Genomic DNA, 20590 nt, shown 5'->3' with positions numbered 1-20590 from the left:
TTTAGGAACAGCTTTCTTGAGTTTGAAATGCAGGTGCAAGACACTCACCTTGAGTTTCTTCATTCTGTCAGGTCAGACAGAGTGGGAGAAGGGCTGCCTCCCTACTTTTCTTGCCTTTATAACAAAATCTATGAAAATATGGATCACTTTACAGCCACTGGAGTTGGGTGAGGCTCATAAATGAAAGGCATCACTCCTCTCAGGTGATATAACAAAAGAGGGCAATGAAGATGATGAAGAGCCTGGAGGGGAAGCCGTGTGAGGAGAGGGTGAGGAGAGGGTGAGGAGAGGGTGAGGGCACTTGATCTGTTCAGCCTGGAGAGGAGGAGACTTTGGGGAGACCTCACTGCACTTACAACTTGTTGGTGAGGGGAAGAGGAAGGGCAGGTGCTGATCTCTGCTCTGTGGTGACAGTGTTAGGACCCAAGGAAATGGCCTGAAGTTGTGTCAGGGYAGGTTTAGTTTGGATATCAGGAAAAGATTTGTCATCTAGAGGATGGTGAGGCACTGGAACAGTCTCCCCAGGGAAGTGGTCACTGCACCAAGCCTGRCAGAGCTCAAGAAGTGTTTGGACAACGCTCTCAGGCACATGGTGGACTCAATGATCCTTGAGGGTCCCTTYCAACTCAGCTTATTCTGTGATTAAACACACTTTGGGACTTCTCTGGATTAATTCTGATTGAGTTKAACATATTTCTAGTCCCTCCTGTTTGGTCCTGGGGAAGTTCACTTATGGTTCCTTACAACTCAGATCTGAGAAAACTCAGATGGATAGAATAGTGCTTAACCTGAACCCCTCTCATCTGTGGGAGTCAGATGCGCGCAAAATCTTCCTTTAATGTCACCCTTCATGTCARTGTCTTTGAAGTCTCCACCCTTATTTCAGTACCATTCTGGAGGTATTTGTTTCAAAACTGAACACAGCAGTTAAGCGTTGCCCACGGTCACCCCAAACACCCTGAGTTGTCCAGCTGGATATACTGCCACCAGCCTATTTCAAACYCAGATCTCTTGATTTCAGTGGCATTTCAGTGATCTGTGTTCCTCCCTTCATGTGTCCTTGCAGATGTATCAATAAAGTCAAGAGATTCTGATCCCTCTTCACACTTCCTTGCTAAAGATTTCACTAAATGATAGTCCTGTTCATGAAGGGAAAAGAGACCAAAATTTAAGGATAAAGGAGACCTTGTGTTTTGCTCCACCCTTTTTTTGTCGCTCTGAGCCATCCATCTTTGATTTCTGTGCTTTAACTCAACTTTGTTGTAACAAAGCCTGAAGAACAAACCTCAGACCATGAACTGCACTTGGAACGTAGGGAATGGGTTTGCATTTCTGGTGTGGAGATGCCCAGCAGACTGTACTGGCCTGAGCTGACCTGCTTACCTGCATCTAACACATCCTGTCTGGATTTAACGTGCTCATATCCCCAGGAATGCAGTGATTCACTCCCAGCACCACCAGGATCAGGGCTGTCAGTATCACCTTCCAAAACAGTCTGCTCTGCAGTCTGAAATCCCAGAGATTTCTTCTGAAGACCTGAAGCCACATTACAGCAGCCCCAACACAGCTGCCTGTGGCCTGTCAGAGGGTGTGAAGAAGGGAGTGAGTTTTCAWGTTGCCTGAGGGCACTTGGATGTCTTTTTATAGGAAACACAGCAAAAAGTTGTAACACCTGCTGTTATTATTACTCTGTCTAGAAACAAACAGAGACCTACAAGGGGCTGAGCTACTCTGGAGATGTGGTTTGTTTCCATTCAGGGTTGAGAAGAGGCAGCTGGATGTCCCTGAATTACAAAAGCAATGGGACTGACTCATGGAGGGCCTCCCCACCTCATCTTCTCTGATGTGTCCACAAAACCTTTCACCAAAGGGAATGAGCACTGGCTGCATACAGACCTCAAGACCTGGCAGTTTGGTTTCAGTTGGACTTCTCAGAGGAAACGTTGCTTTTGGCAATTTTGCTTTTCACTTTWAAAACCTTACTTTGGCATTTGTTACCTCAGGAGTGAAGCTCCTTTTGAKATTTATGCAACAGTGTGGCACAAATGTGTCTCTCATCCTTTCACTGGTTTGTACAGWTGTAATACCAGGTACAGGGCCTGGAAGTGATCCTTTCTTACAGAGGTGGTATCCAAATATCAGAATGAGAGGTAGAAAGTCTGTGGGGTGAACCCCTCAAGCATTCAGTGGACCCTTATTACTAGGATATGCTGGGCTGTTATCCCTCTCTTCTGAGTTGCTTTTCCAGTGGAGGAATGGAGGTTTTAAGGAAGCTGACTAAAAGCATGARGACAGATTTCATGATGTAAAGTAGCTCACTGCTCTGTGTCTTGCATGTTGACCTCCTCCTGAGAAAAAAAGCCCAGAGTACGTCCTTGTCATAGCAAAACTGTGTCCTTTTAACATCACCTGTCAAGCCATTCATAGCTGCTTTAGCCTTAGAAGTGGCTGGTAGGGCAGATGTAGCTCCTTTCAGACTGTCCAGAGGTCTCTGAATCCTTCAGCCTCTCTTGAAAATCTGTGTCAGCATGGACACAAGGCGATGCCTGGAWTCCTCTGTGTCCTTTTTATCCCAGGTACCAAAGCAGCTCTATAAACTACTCAAGAAAGGTTTGAGTATAGCGGATTTTATTAGAACATTTAAACAATCTGATGGCAGTTCTAGTCTTTCTGGAAGCTCCTCTTGAGTTGTTGGTTAACTTAAGGTGAGTTGACTTAGCTGAAAATAATCACAGAAATCCCAAAACATTGCTTAAAATGACCTCAGGTGCCTGACCCTTCTGGACAAAGCAGCTGCTCATTAATGTGGCCATCAAACATCCGCAATTACATTTTTTACTTCACTGTAGASCAAGCAAAGAGGAGAGAGAGATCTGTTCTTCAGATGCAGCATCCCAGCATTGAGCTCAGGAAAGCGATGGACTGGAAAATCTTCTGCTCGTTCTGTCAAAACAGCCGCAGGCCTCGGTTGTTTTGGAGCGTGCATCCTGCTGGAGCGTGCATCCTGCTGGAACCACACACAGTTAACCCTGCCAGGCCTCTGCATGTTCTGCCCTTCGTGTGCAGTGCTGGGAAAGTGGTCACATCTGCTCCTCTTAGGGCCTCTGGCAGTGGGCATGGCTTCCATGGCACATCACTGTGTTTGTACACACCTATGTTCTTCCATTTCCTATTCCCATTGTACATTCCAGCCCTGGAGGGTAAATTGTTGTTGTATAACCCGTATGGGAGATGAAAAAAGCTGTGTGTTTTTTTCACACGGGGTGTAAAAAATTTCCATCAGGGTGCAGGGGATATATGAAATGTGAACTGGTCTGGCTCTGTGTTCCCAGTCAGAAGTGTCTTTAAATTCCTCTTGGAATCTGTGGTGTTTAGTTCACTGAGAATTTGAGCTGTGACTGACTTTGTAGCTTTTAACAGGGCTTTTGCTCTTGATTATGTCCCCACTCAGAAYTGAGTTCCCTTTCAGATGTGTGGCACCCTTACATGTTACAGAAGGGACAGCAACACTGCCTGATCTCAGCATTTATGAAACACTTGATTCTCCTAATCTTCTGATTTARTAAGACATTTTAAAGAGGGATTGTATCCAATATGGAAATCAATGTTGAAATTAATCCAATAATCTGTGTAGAGGACAAGTATGTCATTGCTTTAGAGGTTAAATGACTGAGAAGTTAYGAGTTTGGAGAGTTATGATGAGTGTGTGACAAAGTAAGATGAAGTTCAGTTAATGATGCCAGAGGTCTTTCCCTTAGGCAATAAATTCTTGGGTCTTCCTGAATCCTGTATGGGTTCAGATGCCAGGGGATGTCTGTGCCTCTCAGTTTCTATAGTYAAAGTGATGGAGGCTGAGTTCTGGAACCATCTTACAGAAAGCTGCACCAGAAACACCATCCAATAAAATTTAACTCATTGACTACTCCAGGCAGCTTCTTCAGTACTTATCTCTAAGTGAGAGACATGTCTTGGGTTGGGAGCATCTACCTCATTCCAGAAATTGGAGGTGCTGTCCTTCAGAAACAATCATCTGGAACACCTTGAGACCCTAAAGAGACCACTGATGTTCCCCTGCTGTTTCCTGAGATGCTAAAAAAAAMCACCCTAATTGAAATGGATTATAAAAGAAATCCCATTTGAAAGGTAAGTGTAATCTAAAGACTGATGGRTGAACTCCCAGGCACCTTTACATTTCATAGAGTCAATATTTGTTCTTTCTCCATTTATAACCCCATTACTCTCTAGGTGGGCAGGAGGTTTCAAAGGGGAACCATTTGTTTTTCTTGATTAATGCATTAATGCTGGTGGTTTGTCATAGTAAATTATGTCTACTATCTGCACCTCCATATGATGAATTTATGATCAAATTGCTCAAAGTCATGGCTTCTCATTATTTTTAACAAAGTCAATCACCTTCTACTCTTCATTATTGTGTGACTAGTGACTTACCTGAAGAGCAAATGTGTTCCAATATCCTTTGTTTTGCAAAACCCCTTTAGAAATCATAACATTATTTCCCACTGCACTGGTTCAGCTGTGTGCCACTACTATTGTGTGATATGTGGGARAGAGAAACCACTGCTTTGTTTTGTGTCTCACTTGGCTTCTCTCTGGACTCACAGCAGGGCTTTCACCTGAGAACTGAGCTTCACAAGCTTTTTGTCTCTGCCTCTTGCACCACAGAAGCAGCAGCAGCTCTGGACRCTGGCTTCCAAAACCACCTGAAGAAGGCCTCTGCTCTCCAAGTTATTCACAACACTATTTGTGGCAATCTTCTGGTAAGAAACAAGATTCCTCAAATCAGACTCCTTTTAATGGACAAAGCTGCTTTTCCTCTACTGCCGGAAGGTACATTTTACAGAGGGAGCATTATGTGGAGGTGAGTTGGTGTGCTGTGCTGGGATAGACTCAGTGAACTAGAAAAAAATTATTTTACCTGCTACTGTGGGAATGGAAAAGTGGATTTGAYTAGTTATGCATGTCCAAGGTGGGGTTAGCAAATGAAGCAAGAAATTACCACTAGTATAGTAATAAATGTAAGAGATTCTTCATGAACAACAACACCTGAGGTTGAGAATTACCAAGTAAGGGTTGTGCATGAAACAGCACCAGGGGATAAGTGCAGGACAGGGCAGAATACAGGCACCAGAGTGTGGGGCAGGGACAGGCTGTGAGGGTGATGGTGGCTATTCAGTCTTCACAAGGAGATAGTCCAGCAAAAATTGAAAAGATTTAGGAACTTAAATGAGCTCCAGCCTCCTTTTACCTCTGCTGAGGTGTCTATGAGGCAGGTTAMTTGTGTACAGGAAAACCATTTTTTWTAMTGGTCTTATGTAGTCCCTGGATGCATGCAACCACTAAGCTATGCTGCTACACACACGGCTCTGCACATAACCCTGCTCTCAGTCCAGGCACTGCCCAGCCTGGTGAACTCTGACATTCACAGATCTCTTGTAAAAAAAAACTGTGAAAACCTGTAAAGTTTCCTTCCTTCCTCTGCAACCTTTGTAGCTGGTCCAGTGAGTAGCATTATCCGCATTAAGTGCCAGTGATGTGTGAAACAGGTGCCCAGAGACAATGCACTCAAATTTCAGTATGAGCTTTCTGCAGTGGGAAGCATCTCTTGCCTTAGAAGCAAGTTAACTGGAGTTCTCTAATGTCAGTGTTGTGGCTACAGAGTGCAGAGGTTTGGATGGTTTGGACTTCAATGCCTTTGTGAGTTCCTTGGGCTCTTTTAGACTGTCCAGTACAATGCCCAGCACACCTGGACTTGGTCACTGGATAGGCTCTTGGGACCAGTGTGAAAAAAATACCTGGTGATATTATTGGCCTGAGTACTAAAATGCATGTGAAAGCATGTGGTTGCTCTTAAAACAGCCCTCTCAAATGGAAAAGATTTAAAAGAGGAAAGGAAAATGTATGKTTAAGCACATGTGAAAGGAGAACAYAAAACTGTTCTTGTAAATGGTTGATGTAGTCCATTGTTGAATTTGCACTGATGCCAATGAAATTACATTTGGGATTAATTTTCTCCATTCAGCAGAAAAACATTTCCTCTGATTCCCTTTGATTTTTTACTACTTTGTGATCYGTGAGCTAGAGGTTTTTTGTGTATTTTGCTATCTGTACAAAACCAAGGGAAGTATCCTGTGCTCCAAGGCAATGGTAAGTGTGAGTTGGAAGCTGATCTGTCTGAGTTATGCTGGACCCAGGAAAGCCAATAAGGTTTCCTTCTTTGACTTCTCCAGATCAAACTCAAGCGCAGCCTATGCTGAATGCCCCAGAAGGAATGGTCTGTYCTGCTGATTGCTGTAAATAGGTGGGAGCACCAGCACACAGCAACCTGGGCTATTTGGAGACTTCAGGGTGTACTGTCATTCCTCAGGAGCTCTAATCAGGCTTGCCAAGGTAGCAGGATGGAGAAGATGCCACTGTAGCACTGGCAGACAATCTGCCCTGGGTCCAGGGTTATTTTTTCAGTTCTCAGCCCATGCCACTATGTCTTCACCAAGGCTACTTCAAATTCCTGAGACACTGTTGAGTCTTTTAGAGCATATCATCTGGTCGTGTTCATGCTCTCAAACTCCAAAGCAGGATTTCTTCCTGCCCACAGAATGGCCAAAGTCCCTTCCAACTCCCAAGTCATGCTCATCCATGTTTGTTCTGAATGCCAGGGTCAAAAGTGTACCAAGGCCTARTCCAAAAGATGAGTGGCAGTGCCTGTGTCCAGACCCTTACTTGGTTCAGTCTATTAGTATAGATGTGGATTTTAYGAAAAGGCTTCATGACAATGCTTGGAAACAATCCTTTTTTGTGGGAAAGGTCTCTGGCAACAAAARTGTCTTTTCCAGTGTGAGTTAYAACAGTAGYTGTGATAAGGATGGACTCTGTGGARRGGATGTGTKCCCATGAGGGACAGAAGGACCTGGAGGAGTGCTGAAGGATTTTTTGTTCATGCTACTGCCTTTGCATGCCCTCAAAGTGAAGTACAGAGATTTGGGATAAATGCCCATGGTATCTTTTTAAAAATGAATRTTTAGATGATTCCCATATTTTCTCAAATAGCATCATGGCATGTTACTCCCACACAACAGGCAGAGAACTTCTAGACAAGTTAATGTGAGAAAAAATTGTGGCACCTGTGGAAATTAAGAACACCATAAATTATCTGTGAGGTATGGTAATAAAACAGGAAAAACAAAAGAGAAGAACGTAGTGGTAATCCAGATTAGAAGGGGTCTATAATCTGAAATTACTCATGTAYACATCATCAGGATTGAGGAAATTCTCTCTTGGTTATCACAAGTGAGATAATAGGAAAAACACGCTGCTGCTCAAAACATTGAGCAAGCTGGGATGTCTCTGTTCTTCAAAGCCAAGAYCAACGAGGTCACAGATAGGTATCTTCAGGTGTCAAATTCAGCCTCCCATCTAAAAAGCACTCCCAGAGAGCTACTGAAAATACCAATGGAAAGATAGGTGGAAAACAGTAAAGCCAGTACCTTCCATCATCCAATTAATGGAGAAACCTACCCAGAAAACTGTTAGAAGACGAGTTATGAGTCAGGTCAAGTGGAGAGCAGTTTCACACTGTGGATATCAGAAGACAGTGCAAGTCCTGAAGGTCTCAGTGGACTTCAGTGTCTCAGCTGGTGCTACATGCCAAGGTAGCAACAAATTTCAGGGAGCAAATCCAAATAGGCAGGACAGATGAGACACAGGGAAAAGGAAGGACCCAATTCACAGCTGAGGAACTTTGATCCTTGAAATCCTTGTCACTTTAAACCCTTATGTGACTTGCAGTGTAGTGCAAAGATGAAGATGACTCCAAATTCCTGTAGTTGTAGGACAGTGATTAACCCAAGAACATCCTGTGCACAAGGCACCAGCTGAACCCAGTTGGACATGCTGGGCATAGATAAATCACCAGACTGCACAGTATCCTCTAACATAGAACATGGAATCATTATAACAAAGAGAATGCCAGCTGAGAGAGGTTTCAACATCCATTACTCTTTGTGATATGAAGAAAAGGTTTCCACCTTTGTTTTGGATCACTTTGTAGTCTGAAAGTATTTTATTTTTGACATTTTCATGCACTGGAGGGTTTTGTACCATTTTGTTCAGTGTTTCCCAATGTTTCAGTGGGATAAGTGCATCTCTTAAGGCCTTTGCTCCATACAGAATTTGGTTGAAGCATTACCCCCACTCAAAACCTGTCCCAGCATGGAGCRAAGTCCTCTAGGTTTTACATTCATTTTGTAAACTGTAGTGATTGAGTGACACAAAATGTGAAAACTTCAAAGGCTTTTCAGTTTGAATATTCTGCACAGCTGTTGTTTAACATTGAATATGGAGACAGAAGAGGATTTCACTTGTGTGATACATGGTGTTGTATTGCAAAACTGCATTATGTGAAGTTCTCTACCTTCAAATTGATGAAAGCAAATAGTGCTTACTTCCATGAGTAACCCCATCTGTTTCCATGAGASAGTCTTAGGGGAAAGATTAAAAAACATAGGAGAACAAAGAGCTGTAGKCTCCTGGGAAGCTTTGCTATTTTATATTGAAGCTCTGACCACCCAGTTTACATGTATTTCTGAAGGTATAAATGCACATATACTTTGTCATTAATTCACATTCATTTAGAAGGAATGTGGCCAAGTGGAAAGAGCTCTGTCTGGACTTAAAAATTTTAATATTATCTCTGACAATTTCCCCTGGCTGGCATTGAAAAAGTAGTGATYTCAAATATATAGCTTCTTTGTCCATGTGTGAAGTGGCAGAATGCAACAGYGGCCTTTTGGAGAGTGCTTTGAGACCTTGTGCAAAGAAGTGAGTAATGTTACTAAGGTTAGAAAGAGACACCAGTCTTAGAAAATTTGTGCTGCTAAATCTGCTTGTGACTGTGTAAGCAAACATGACTTCAATCCCACATCTAGCTGAAAGCTATTCCAGGTCCAGCTCTTCTACTGACCAACCTTTGGCTGTTGATGGTTTTATCAGCAAGGAAGAGGTTCATGGTTCAGGGTCAGTAAAAAAATGGAAAGCATTATCAAAAATCAGCCCTGGAAGGAAACAAGATCAGCACATAGAGCATTAAACTGTGAAACATCCTAACTGGGTCTGTTCCTGATTGCCATTTATGAACTGGGTAATATTGGGATCACAAAATGGAATGACAAATTGCTTCCCTTCTCACTGCCTCAGTTTCCCCAGTTGCAGGTGTACTTAACTGCACTTTGGAAATTTGCATGCCTGTTTTAGATGTTACAGTTTTATGTGCAGCAGGAGAGGGAGAGGATCCTCAAGAGAGGAGCATGGGAGGARAAAGAAAAATGCACTTAAGTAATGTAGTCAAAAAGGAGGACTGAGGCAGAGTCGTTAAACATCTTAGGCTTAGTGAGACTTCTCCACAGYTAATCTGTGGAAGGAAAGAGACCAAATAGCATTCCTCCAAACTAAGATGYAATGCTGGACTGCATCAGTACTGGYCTGTTCCCACTTCTRRGTGGCTTTGGGGACAAGGGATCCAAGAGTATGTGTGTCTTCGTATGACTTATTACCTATCCCCAGAGACATGTTTGAAGGCATGGATGAATTTCAAGGGCTGTTACTCCTAAAAGTAGTTCCATTTTGGTGTTCCCTTTATTCATGTTTGCCCCATGAGACTGTCCATGACAGAGACCATCCTTTGTCTGTGCTGTGTTGGGACAGGTGGCCTCTTTCCCTTCAAAACACACAGCTGATGTTCCCCCATGGCCTAGGGAATAAGGGCATTATGGAAATGGGCTTTAATTGAATTGTCTGTTTCTCAAAGGCCAATATCTCKCTTTTTTCTTTTTCTTTTTGGGAAGAGTTGCTTTCTTCTTTCCTTTTGGAASGCATCTTTACAGACTTACTTAAAAACAAAGCCCTCACAGGACAGGACACTGATGWAACTTCCTCCCCTTTGGTTTGACTTTATTAACAATAAACTAAAGGGCTGCTCAAGCACACTGCCCATGTTTAGCCTTAAACCCTTTGTCACCAGAAGTTTTTTTTTTCTCCTCCATATACTGAGTCAGCCAAGCCTAATTACCCTTTAATCAGTAAAATCAACACCTGCTAACAGGGTGGGCTCTTTTCAGCAAATAGTGCTTCCCTTTTTCAGAGGCTGATAAATTTCCAGGGGTCCTATTGTTTCTTTGTCCTGCTGATAAGGAGCTTTGACTGATAATCTGGTAATGGGCATGGTTATCTCATGCCTATAAGGCAGCAGTGGTGAATCTTCCTCTTGGCAAGGGCAAAAGAACTAGGTGAGACAAGAATTMTACATAGATGCTGGGAGTGAAATTTCCTGGTATTTTCTCTTTAAAACTTTGGTCAGCTCTGGACGAATATGGGTCAGAGAGGTCTGGCAGGTGGGATTAAAGAAGCAGGTGAAATAAAGAGCAAGGCAGCCTGCAGAAGTACCTGTTTTTTTTTGATCTTGTTTAAGCAGCCCTCTGCAAAAAAGGTGGCAGAATTTTCTGCAGACAAAAAGCACTGGGGCTAGGTTGTGCAGAGCCTGTTGGACCTCAGGCTGTGTCTRTACTATCAGGTCAACCCAAAGTCAYCAGTAACCTTGAGGAGASTCMTCTTCAGCTTCACTGGAGACCCTCAGAGTGGAGAGCTGTTGTGGGAAGGAGACGCTTAGGAGTGAATCAAGCCAGACCAGCCTCTCATTCCCATGGACATGGACAGGATTTGAGCTCAAACTCCAGATTTACCACACTACTCTCATCCTCTGTGGCTAGAATTGGAATTTGAACAAGTGGTTGTATGGGCAGAAGGCAAACAGGGTCACAGGATTTACAGCTCCCCTTGGGGTCAGCTTCTAGCCCACAGAACATCCCAGGATAGACTTCTGGTGGAAAAAAATTACTCTGGTATTCATGGCAGCACTCTTGAAAATGTCTTTTACATGTAATCAGGCAACCCGTCTGATATTCATCTGAGAATGCTGAAACATTGTTTGCAATTTCAGCATCAGAAACCCTTTACAAATTCACCAACTCTGAAAAAAMCCCAGAGCCCTTTGGGCTGAAGTTTCTTACACTTGTTTTTAGCTCTAAGGTCAATGTTTTGGTAGAGTTTCATTTAATTCTGTGTGGATGAACAGGACAGAGGAATAAAAACCACTTGTGGTTTTCCTTGGATGTTTCCACTGAGGTTATTTTTGCTGGATGGGAGCCGCAGCTTTGTTCAGCAGCTGTGTKTGAGCCTGGCTCCATCTTCCCTTGGCAGCCCCACACAGTGCTGCTCCATAGGTTTGGATACATCTATACAAAGACTGCTAAATGACTGGTGTTGGCTTTGCCTGTGAAATAYATCCTCCTCTCTCTGCACCAGCACTCAGCTTCTGCTCGAGCCTGTGTATGTCCATTAATCACATGCAAACAGATGCCTGATCTGCAGCTGAGGCTGGTGACCAAAACCCAGGACCTCCTTCCTGGWGGGACAACAGAGTGCACCCATCTGTCTGTGTCCCAGTGCTCAGCTCTTTCCAGTTACTGTGACTGGCTTGATGCTGCCAGGATATGGATGAAACTCAGACAGGATCAAATACTGGATGTGCTTCCAGATGAGCTGGAGCCTTCCTTTAACTCTGTAGGATGAGCAGTGCCCAGTGAGCATCTAGGGCTATKCTTGTTGGAGGTTAATGTAATTGCTGTGGAAGGACAGAGGTTTGGGATAAAAGCCTCAAAGGACTCCTGGGTCTCAAGGCCAGGCTGGATGGGGCTTGGAGAAATCTGGTCTAGTGGAAGATGTCCCTGCCCATGGCAGGAAAGTTGGAGTTACATGATTTAAAACTTCACTTCCAGCCCAAACCATCTTATTGTTCTATGAAACCACGGGTTTGAATCTGCTGAAAAGCCTTCTGCTGAGTTTGATGGAGGATAGAGGGGTCCAGTGGTGTACAGGGCATGGCTTCCTGCTGTCAGAGGAAGGGACACTTTTGGTTATGTGGCTGATACCAGTCCCAGTCCTGCAATGAGATCCAGGAGGCTTTGATCTCTGGGCCTGGGCAAAGTCCCCTCCACTGTGGGATCTCTCTCAACAGGGGACACAGAATTGTTCTGTCCCCAGTCTGGCAGGACACTGCTGCTCAGATTGATTTCAGCAGCAGTAACAAGTACCTGCCCTAGCAAAAATACAAGTGCTTTGTTTTGGGCTCCCTCCTCTGAAAACTCTGCTCATCCTTCTGTCTGTCTGCACCAGAGAGAAAAGATCCCTGGATATCTAATCTCACAATAGCCAGGCAACTCCAACCCAGCCCCGCGGGGCACCCCTTTTCCTGGCTGCCCCCCAGCAGCTCGCAGTGCCACAGCTGGACAGCTGCACACCGACAGTCTGCAGCAAATTTGGGCAAAGAGGTGGCCTTTAGGACCCTGGGAACTCCGCCAAGGCTCAGGTAGGTCTGTCTCATTCGTCAGCCGGGATTCATTCACTCACTCGCAGGGATGTGAGTGTGTGTGTGTGTGTGTGTGTGTGTGTGTGTGTGTGTGTGTGTGTGTGTATGCCGAGTGCTTTCCCTTCCCCGCCGCTGGCTGGGAGCCTTCCAAGCAATGGGACTAACGCTGTTCTCCGGGCAATGAGGAGCGCCGGGCTGGGGCACAAACCGCTTTCCTTTTCTCTGGAAGCAAGCAAGCCGTGAGGACACCTAAGGATGTGCTGCCCAGATGCGTTTCCCACCTCCACCTTCCTCCTAGGACTCGTGTGCTTGTCAGCTTTCAGCAACTTTGCCAAGACTTCTGCAGACTTTTCAGGTAGGGAGAAGCGCCGATCCTTTCGTGTGCTGCTCGTGCATGGGAGCTCTGATTCCTGTGCTCAGGGAAAGAGCAGCTCAGGGAAAGTGGATGTGAGCAGGTCTGGGATAGCTATGTGGGGAGTAATTTTAATAATTTTAAAATAAGCTGAAGATGTAAAGTGTCTTCCGTTAGAGGATTTTGAGTTTCTTAAAAGCCTTTCTCAATAATTAGCAAAACTATTTCAAAAGAGTTTGTCTGACTAATTTTGGGAACAAGAAAAAGAATGGTGTTAACACTTGTCTGAGTTTATAGCAGGAACGGTCTTTTGTAAGTTTGTAGCAGGTTTTGTGCTGTGTTTCTCAGAGGAGTAAAAAGAGGTGGATTAGGGGACTGAGAGGGTTTAGGACATAAATTAAAGCTAATGTAGTAAGCCTAAATTATTTTGTAGTGGGCCACATTCCCTCCTCTTATCATACAGCTCCTGATTGTTGAAAAAGCCCCCTAAGCTGAGATAAAGGAGATGTTGCATGCATAGAAYGAATTATATTCTGAGCACGTGTTTTCTTAAATTGGGAGAAAAAGTRTCTCATTTCTTAATACTTTCTGAATCTAAAAATGTTGATAGTATTTGTTTTGAGTCATACACAGCAGGAAATACCCAGCACTTTGAAAGTCTGGAGTCCCATAGAAGTTTTATAACTCTATACCTGTATCAGTMGCTTTATAATTATGCTTCTGCTTCTGTTCTTTGTGGATGTGCATATGGATCTGATAAAACATAACAGATCTCATTTTGCCACTTCAGCAGGGTTGATCAGTTTTCTTGGGAATGCCTAGTGAGGGCCACTTTTAGGATATTGGTTCTAATTTTGGGTCTTAGTGTGAAGAACCAGTYTGGCATACTCTTTAGGGGTGTTTTGCAAAACTCTTGTAGTGGATAAGAGCTGCCAATTATAGTTTGCTGATGAAAAAGTGTCATTTGCAAGGGTTGAACCTCACTGGACTTGGGTTTCAACACAYCCCAGCACTGTTGCTCACTGCCTGGGAGTGCATGTGTCTGTGTGCTGTGGGAAATTTGTGTTAGAAAGGAGGAGCTTGCTGTGGAGGGGGTAAAGAATATATACAGTAGCTTGCAGTCTTAAAGTGAATTGAAGGGGGYTGGCTTGCCTGTGATTCAGTCTCTTTTGGGGGCAGATCAGTCCTGGGGGCTCCCATTCAAGGCARATCTGCCTCTGAATGGAAAGGACTGAGGCATTTCCCTGTTTCCAGCGTGCTTTTATCCTTTTCTTGGCACTGAGCTTTCTCTGTGCTCCTGCTCACAAGCAAGTTGATGCAGAAGGGATGCATGGAGTGGGCACGACAGGAGCAAAAGCTGCAGTGGGGAAAGGAGTTGTCCTCCTGAAATGTAGATAAAGTTTTCCCCGCCAGGCCAAWTTGCCAAGCGTTAAAATGTGTACAGGTGTCCCAGGGCAAAGGTGCTTTACATTGTGTTTGAACAACATAGCTGGAGCTGTGGAAGGAAATTTGATAGGCTTCAGTGGTGCTGGCAGGGCGAGCAGATGCTGTTCTTCTAAAAAATGGATTAGAAGGTTGCTGATAACAAAATAATATTTTCTGTAACATCCAACTACACTGTCATGCTTTAGGAGAAGAGGAGGGTTTTAAATCCCAGTGAATGTGTGTGGCAAGGCTGAGCTCTGAAGCAGGGGCTGTAATCCCAAAAGCACAGCCTCCCATGAGKTTCTATAACTGTTGGAACCTTCTGCCAGCTCCAACCTATGTTTTCTGATAGCAGCTTGGCAAATGTCCTCAGACTTGTTGGACTGACTGTACCTTGCAGGACAGGAAAYATGATTTGCTGCAGGAAAGGGCTGTACCCAGTGTGTAGCAGCTCAAATAGAGTTTTGTAAGTTCAGGAACTGAGTAGGCACAGATGAAAGGGGGKAGGAAAAGGGGTGCAGCATTTCCCAAATCACACCTTATGCTTCCTGGTGCTTTTTGCAAAGACCCCATTCACCTCCCTGCAGTGTGTGGGTGTGCCCCACGTCCCTCTCTGAAGGAGCAGGGGCCCAGGTAACTCCTCCTACCTGATGAAGCACCTTGTTTGTCCCTTYTATCCCTGTAAATGAATTGTCAGCTGGCATAAGGAATGGAGCAAGGGGCAGCCTTTTAACATGATTTGACTGTGATTATTTCTGGCCTCACACACACTTTTTAATACCTCAGGGTGTTCTGAGTTCTTCTCTGGGCTGGCTGGAATTGAGRAGGTGAATGTCTTTGGGGAACCTAATAGCTTTATCATACACCATCTCACCTAGAGGTGGTGCATCCAAAACCATAAATTGTCTGCATCCCAAGAAGATGAATGGATTTGTATTGGTTATTASTGCTGAGGAATGTAAGGCTTGCTGTAATCCCACAGAGGTTTCTGCAGCAGCTGGTGCTACAGGGAGATGACACAGCTCATTGGGATGTAAAGGCTCTTCCAGCTTGCAAATAAATAGCAAAACTSTCCAGAGAGAACAGCTGATGCTCTTTGGAGAACAATGGGTTTTTAAAATTCAGTCCTGTAACCTTATTTAGCAGCAAAACCTCTCTGCTTGTCAACTTGGTTCGACAGCATTACCAGGGAGGTGCTGCTGTAACAGGTTATGGCCTTGTGGTGGTGGGCCAGAGTGCATGGATCCAGCCCTGGAAGGAAAGCTCAGGGAAAACCAGTCTTGAGCTCTAAGCTGGTCATAAATCAGCAGCACTGGCCTAACTCTCATGCTGCAGCTCTACAGTAGGGCTGGATAAAAGACTTACCAAGAACTTCACACCCAGCCACATCCCACTGCTGCCGGTGCTCTCTCACTGACTGGGTCTTCAAGGTTTTGTGTCTCTTGGCTGCAGGAAGATTTATTTCTTATGTAGGTTATGGCAAGGCACACCCTGAAAGCGTGCTCAGAGATGTGGTGAACTGAGTCTGTCCTGAAAGAGCAAAAGCAGGGCTGGTGGGGATTTCTATCCCCTGAGCACATGGTCTCACACTGGGGCTCCATCCGTCCTGTTTGAACAGCTCAAATGCTGCAAYGTGAACATGAGCAGTGCATGTCCTGCTGGGGACTGGTGCAATCTGAGATGTAAGAATTCAAATTCCTTTTAAGTGAAGTATTTGAACTATGTGAAGAGTTTTGAAGTTGTTTTCTTTATTAGTTCTTTAAACATTGATGTTTGCAGCAGGGTGTGGGGGTAGGAAGCAGGTCCTGAGGGAGAGAGTGGAGTTATCAGGCACTTTGCAGCCACTTCTTAAGAAGAACTGGATTTTTTTCTCTGTGGCTGCTTGTAGTATGGACTCTTGGTCTAATCTCATTCTGTGATCTGTCCTTCTGCTCAGGACTGTTTGAAGGCTTAGAACCTGCTGTCTTGATGTGTCATTTACTCCTTGTGTTCAAGGGATACTTGAGGACTATGATGAGGTGTGGGTAAGAGTCTGATCTTTTGAATCTCTGTAGATAAAGTGTAAACCTTTAATCCTAATCTCAGTAGCAGCAACGAAATCTACAAAATACTTGCTGTTTGATAAAACTTCACTTTTGTTTAGGCCCTTTCTATTTTTAGTGAGATTCCAAGACAGATCAATGTTCTTGCCTTGCCAGGGGAAGCTGTGTCATTGCTCCTCTGTGTAGGCTCTGGGAGGCAGTGATCAATGTGCAGTGTACAGGCCTTGTTCCTGAGAGGGACAGGGTTAATGAAAATGGGGTTGAAAGTAGACTTTGGTACTAACTTTAAATGCAAGTATTGAAAACTTAGTTAACAGCTATTGCTCATACCCTGTGCTGTCTCTGCTCAGCCATGATGTTCCTGTCTCTGAAGCTAAATCATGTAAAAATATTGAATTCTGCTCGGCCCACTGCTGCCAAGGTGACCATTTAACTTCCAGCTGCATACCTGCAAGGAATTAAACTTATGTCATTATCCTGCCATGCTCCAATTCTCCTCAAGGATTTTCCCATTCATCAGCTAATTTCAGGCACGTTGGACAGAACGGTAGTGGCATCAGATCTACGTGATTGCCATGAGTTTCATGTTAATGGAGACARGTCCCTTCACTACTGCAGAAAGGCTTGTGCTGTTAACTCAAGCATTTRCAAACATCAGAGAATCCACTGCAAGGAGCTAAGCCAAAAGTTTAGGTTTCTAGGCATGGAAATAGCTTGGCTGGGAGCTCCTGCCTTTTGTGACACAGGAAAACSCAGCTGAAGGAAAAACAGCCCCAGTAGTTCTGCTCCCCTTGGGCTTGCATTAATGTTTATGTTCTTTGCGTTAGGTTTGGCACAAGCTGGATGTGAGCAGCACTTTGCTTAAGGGAGCTGATCTGGCATYGAGCCAGATGAATACTGATAACTCACATCCACACCCTGCAGGTGAGCCCTGGGTAGCTTTTGGAACCTCTCCCTGGAGGCCCATCTTGGTTTTGAAAGCACTAAGATTTTTTGGTTGTTGTTATTGTTGTTGGTGGCTGGTTTTTCTTCTTTTCTTTTCCTCAAGAATATCAGGTTTCAAGTGAAAGCTGCTTTTGCCACCTCCCTGCTAATTGGCTCAGTGTGTTTGTTTGAGCTGATGAGGGCTGSAGTGGGGAGGGGAAAGGCACTTCTCCCTGATTGCATTTAATCAGTCCATAATAAAGGCAATTTGTTTGACAACTCCATTCACCAAATTATCACCAAAATCTACATGCTAACAGCTTCTGAATGCCTAATAGCCCTGAATGGGTACATGGTGTCAAGGGGGATCCAGGTTTCAGGCTGTAAAAGAGGGCATTTTCAAGAGAAAGGCAGATACACCACCACGCTGGAAAAAAAATGTAACTCAGTAATGAGAGTTGAGTTTTTGAACCTAGGGGCAAACAGACATATTTTAGACTTTGTTTAAAGACTGGGCCAAATCCAGGCCACTTCCATACCTTGTCTTGGGGAAGAGCTCTGAGTGATGAGGTAGATGGAACTCAGAGTTGCTTAGAGGGGTCCTTGTTGTCCTAAGTTGTTGCTTAGAGGGGTCCTTGCCCCAGGTGATCTTTTCCTCCTCAGCTGGAGGCCACACGTGCCACCCCATCCATCCCAGCTTCTGGGCTGCAGTTTGGCTTACTGAGGGCAGGCTGCTTGTGCTGGGGTAGAGAAATTCTCCTTTGCAGAGCTGACAAAATCCAAAACCTCATCAAAGCTGATTTAAAACCACAGTTGACCTCTTCTGGTGACATTCTGGAGATGTGGCTGCATGGGATGGAAGCTGAAGCGAGGGGCTGCTCTTTCTGGGAGCCATGGCTGAGGCATTCTGACAGGGGGAATCTGCAGCTGGGGTCTATGTCACCTGTGTTTGTTTGCCAGTGGAAAAGAGTCTAAAGACSTAAGAGAGCTGGGAGGTGTTGGAGGAGGAAATCAGTAAGGGGTTGGGTGGGTATCAAGTGCCAGATCTGCTGTTCTTGGGAGAGGAGGAAAAGAATCAGCACAGAAGATGTGGCTGTTTTGGTGCCTTAGAGAGCTGYTCTGGTTTATCAGCAAGGATACAGCTCTGTGGTACCAAGACTAAATTCCATGTAAAGCAAAGATAGCAGTGTCTGTGCATGCTCCAGAAAACACTCTGGATTTCCCAACAGTTGTGATGAAAATGCTGTGAGGGAGGACTCGGTGCCTGCTGACTCTAGGAATATTCAGCATTTACTGACAGCTGAGGGGACCAAACTGAGCTTCAGGAAGACAAACACGTGTTTCCAATTCCGTGTGTTTGTGGTTCTGGGCTGTGACGAGGGCCACTGCTGTCACTGCTGCAAAAAAACAGCTTCTGGTTGGTATTTATGGTACCAGGGAAAGGAGACATGGTCTGGGAGGGATGGATGGGGCTGCTGTGGGTGCCAGGATGTCTCATGAGGGGTCTGTGTGAAAACTCATGTAGGCAATGGCTTCAAGCTCAAGAGCCATATGTGTGCATCTGGCTCCTGTCATATGGAAATCCACTGGTTCAGCCATCACAGCTGTCAGCAAGAGCCAAGGGACCTCAGGGATCCCAATGTCTGTGTGATGACTGGAAATATTTATATAGTTCCTATATACTAATTGCAGGGGCCCAGTAACTGATGAAAACTTTTGTTATTACCAGGAACAGTTTAAGTATTAACAAAAAAAAAAAAAAAGAAAAAAAAAAAGGGAAAAAAATACACTGTGGTAATTTTAATCACTTCAAAGTATCTCAGTCTCCCACTAGATAAACAGATTATTTGAGGAAATTGTCCTTGCAGCAATCTTCTTATGTCTGTGTGTTATTAGGGATGCTTTATTTAATTCTGCAGTATTTGTAACTGTTTATGTCCTCAGGTAAAAATTTTCCCTGACTTAAGGTGCTGTGAAAGCATATTTTATATGTCTAGTGGTAATTGACCAAATAGTTTGGTCAATTAAAAAAAAAATTGACGTATCCCTTTTTAAATTGASATACTTAAAAGCTAAAGTCACAATTTAAACTGGGGGCTGGGGAGAATAATCTCAGTCTCTGCAAGAGGAGAAAACCACTGTATTTACACTTGGCACTTGTGCTGATCCTTTTGTTGATGCTAATTTAAACACGGCCAGATCTCCCAAAGTGCTCAGTGTTCAGAACTGAAGATTGGCCTGTGCTGTGTTTAGGTGGGTGTGCAGTGATGTTGTTGGCGAACAAAAGGGCTGTTTACATGTCTTATTTGAGACTGGCTGCTTATGCTTGGCATGTTTGAGCAGGTATAAATGGAAATTTCTGCTTTCTGTTCCAAAATARCATCCCAGTCCTTTGCAGGGGGAGGGACCCATTTGAAGCAACTACCCCTGTCTTGTTTTGGCTTTTTGGGCTCTCTGTGTAATTTCTTTATACAGATATCCAAGACTTGCACAGATTCTGTCCCTTGAAAGGTGTGTGACTGCCTGCAGGAACAGACCCAATGTGCTCCTTGGAGTGGTTCAGAGGATTTTTGCTCAGGTTGGTTTGGTACAATGCTACAAGGTTCCTTGTGTCCTTGCCAGTGCTGTGCCTCAYTGATCCAGTGCTTTTGTCTGGGATTTTTGTGCTCTTTCCAAAAGACAGCCATGGGCCAAAATCTGCTCAGCTGTGAGGCAGCTTTGCTGATTTGCCAAGAGTTGTGTGGAATGAACAGAAGCAGAGAAGTTAATCCCAACTCATCTTCTTRCAGATTAAAATTAGTGTAGAAATAATGATTTAACATGTTTAAGAGAGCTGCTTGGGTTACCTGTTATTATTATTTTTATTTATTTATTTAGCTKCTCCTTTTGCCTCAGGACAGATGGTGAGTTGTGGCTCTCTCAGCCTGGGTTTGGGCTGACCCAGATGTGACTGGCTCAGCTCACTGACTGAGGGTATGAACTCATTTGTAGTAATTAAAACTTTGAATGCCTGCTCTTTCAGCATGTGCAATGCCTGGCTGCCTGAGCCCCATGTGTGGCTTCTCATGTTAAAAAGACAATGATAGGTTGGTAGTTCTGAGCTGCACAGGAAAATAAGACTTGGCTGAGTCTTTTCAGATATACTCTGTGCCCTTGAACTATGTTGGTGGATGCTGTGGTCTCAGTGTTGATGGGGCTCCTTTGCTATTCAGTGATCCCTCTTGGATCCATCTGGATCCTTGCATGAAGAYGGAGTAGTGTGTGTGTGCAAACAGCACAAAAGCAGTTTGGGCAAACCCTCCGAGGGCTCAGGTGTCAGAAGTGTGTTTGAATGAACAGGTGGATGTACATGCTGCTCAAGAGTTTGCAGTAGATGTTCTCCAAGCATTTTAGCTGTGGTTGGCAGGAGAG

Source organism: Malurus melanocephalus, unplaced genomic scaffold (assembly GCF_030028575.1).
Source record: "Malurus melanocephalus ecotype Western Australia unplaced genomic scaffold, MMel_1.1 scaffold_26, whole genome shotgun sequence".
Classification (NCBI taxonomy): Eukaryota; Metazoa; Chordata; class Aves; order Passeriformes; family Maluridae; genus Malurus; species Malurus melanocephalus.
Note: the sequence above shows the minus strand (reverse complement) of the source record.